General features: G+C 59.6%; 1 non-coding gene and 1 pseudogene across 1 annotated transcript; both read right to left on the minus strand.

Annotated features, from left to right (window-relative positions):
* LOC124309819 (uncharacterized) overlaps nt 1-1,313 on the minus strand; it is a 3,702-nt pseudogene extending 2,389 nt beyond the window's left edge.
* A 467-nt stretch (nt 1,314-1,780) lies between these two features.
* Nucleotides 1,781-1,935, minus strand: LOC124309809 (5.8S ribosomal RNA). The gene has a single exon (XR_006909396.1). It is a non-coding gene; the product is annotated as a 5.8S ribosomal RNA (ribosomal RNA).
* Nucleotides 1,936-2,309: the final 374 nt, after the last annotated feature.

The following is a 2,309-nucleotide window of genomic DNA, read 5'->3' on the forward strand; positions in this document are numbered from 1 at the left end:
TTCGGCCCAAGGCCTCTAATCATTCGCTTTACCGGATGAGACTCGTGTACGTTTTGTACGCGAGTGCCAGCTATCCTGAGGGAAACTTCGGAGGGAACCAGCTACTAGATGGTTCGATTAGTCTTTCGCCCCTATACCCAGTTCCGACGATCGATTTGCACGTCAGAATCGCTACGGACCTCCATCAGGGTTTCCCCTGACTTCGTCCTGACCAGGCATAGTTTCACCATCTTTCGGGTCCCAACGTGTACGCTCTGGGTGCGCCTCTTCTCGCAGTGAGAACGAGACGCCCCGGGAGTGCGGGGCCGCATCGTGACGCGGCCCATCCTCCCTCGGTCAGCGCTGGGCTGACCTTTACTTTCATTTCGCCTTTAGGTTTGCTCGTCCCAATGACTCGCGCACATGTTAGACTCCTTGGTCCGTGTTTCAAGACGGGTCCTGAAAGTACCCAAAGCAATAGCGTCGCCGACCGGTATTTGATAATTCGAACGAGCCAGCCAGAGGACACCGCCAGCCAACAGCTGGCCAGGCCCGGGGACGGCGCTAGGATCCGACCACCGGGAATCGCTGACCCGCGCTTGCGGCGGGCCCGACGCAGTCAATGCGGCTCTATACCGTGCGGGTACCGCCGGGCAGCCGGACGGGCAACCGGGGGTCTGCCCCGACGAGAACGCCGAGACAGGCAGCCGACCGGGCCTTAGACCGACCACCCAACGGGTCGCGACGTCCTACTAGGGAGAAGTGCACTGCCGGCGCCGCCGGACATTGCACCGCGACCGAGTGCCGTGGACGCGAGGTCCCGACATCAACGAGCCGCGGCGAAGCCTGCGTCGCTGACGATGAATCTCCCCGTTCGATCTTTCGGGTTTCTCAGGTTTACCCCTGAACGGTTTCACGTACTCTTGAACTCTCTCTTCAAAGTAAGTTCTTTTCAACTTTCCCTCACGGTACTTGTTCGCTATCGGTCTCGTGGTCATATTTAGCCTTAGATGGAGTTTACCACCCACTTAGAGCTGCACTCTCAAGCAACCCGACTCTGAGGAGAGATCCTCCCGTGGCGCGTCCCGGTCACTACGGGCCTGGCACCCTCTGCGGGTAAGTGGCCCCATTCAAGATGGACTTGGACGCGGGCCGACGCCCCGGGATAAGTGGATCCTCCCAAACACTACATTTCCCGGCGGCAGAACCGCGGGATTCAGTGCTGGGCTGTTTCCTGTTCGCTCGCCGCTACTAAGGAAATCCTAGTTAGTTTCTTTTCCTCCGCTTAGTAATATGCTTAAATTCAGCGGGTAGTCTCGCCTGCTCTGAGGTCGTCGTAAGATTGCGAGTCCGTCGTCGGCGACGGCCGTTCGTTCAAGAACAGCACCGTCGACACGGACGAGGACACAACGTATCTCCTTCATACGTTCGGGCCACGGAAACGACCGTAAACACGCTTGCCGTACGAAAGACTCGAGAGCCCCCCGCGGCGAAACGTGGAACGGAACTTGTTCACATGAGCGGCAAACCGACCGCGCGCGGTCTGTGTGTCGCCGTGCCGAATTCGTTCGTTCTCTCGACTATCGCTAGCACCGGAACGTGACGAACGGCAGCGACAGCTCGACCCCGCGATCTGCGGCGACGCGTCGTGACCGTGACATACGTGTTCGTTTGAGGCGACGCGACCCGTTGCGGGCTGCGAACGCCCAGTCATTCGCTCGCGAAGGCACGGTGCGCTAATCCCCCCGGGGGGGGGGTTTTCGCAGCACCGTTGCCGACGGAGCAGTCTGTCGTTGTTAAACGACCCTCAGCCAGGCGTGGTCCGGGAATTGTATCCGTGGACCGCAATGTGCGTTCGAAATGTCGATGTTCATGTGTCCTGCAGTTCACAAGTTGACGCGCAATTAGCTGCGTTCTTCATCGACCCACGAGCCAAGTGATCCACCGTTCAGGGTAATCATATATGTGAATTTTGCATTAAAAATGCTAAAATTACGGTTGTTACCGGCTTTCTGTGGTCGTGAGCGCGGCGCCGCGTGCGTCAGCCCTTGCGCGGTTGCGCGCGGGAAGGAACGCGCGCCGCGCGTCAAATTTCGTTCGTGCGATAGTTCAAGAGCCGACGTCGCCTCGAGTTCACGGGTCGTCCCCGCCGGGATGAACCGGCGCCGGACCCGATCGGCTCGCAATGCAAACGATTGACGGCGGACGGCAGTGGGCCGCGTCAGCGAGTCCCGGGCATCGCTGCCCTCGACGCTGACGCGAGCTTCCTCGTACGGGCGAAAATTCTCTTCGAAGCCTACCGCGTTCGCGGCCTGCGTCCGGGGTGTAAC

Source organism: Neodiprion virginianus, unplaced genomic scaffold (genome assembly GCF_021901495.1).
Source record: "Neodiprion virginianus isolate iyNeoVirg1 unplaced genomic scaffold, iyNeoVirg1.1 ptg000050l, whole genome shotgun sequence".
Classification (NCBI taxonomy): Eukaryota; Metazoa; Arthropoda; class Insecta; order Hymenoptera; family Diprionidae; genus Neodiprion; species Neodiprion virginianus.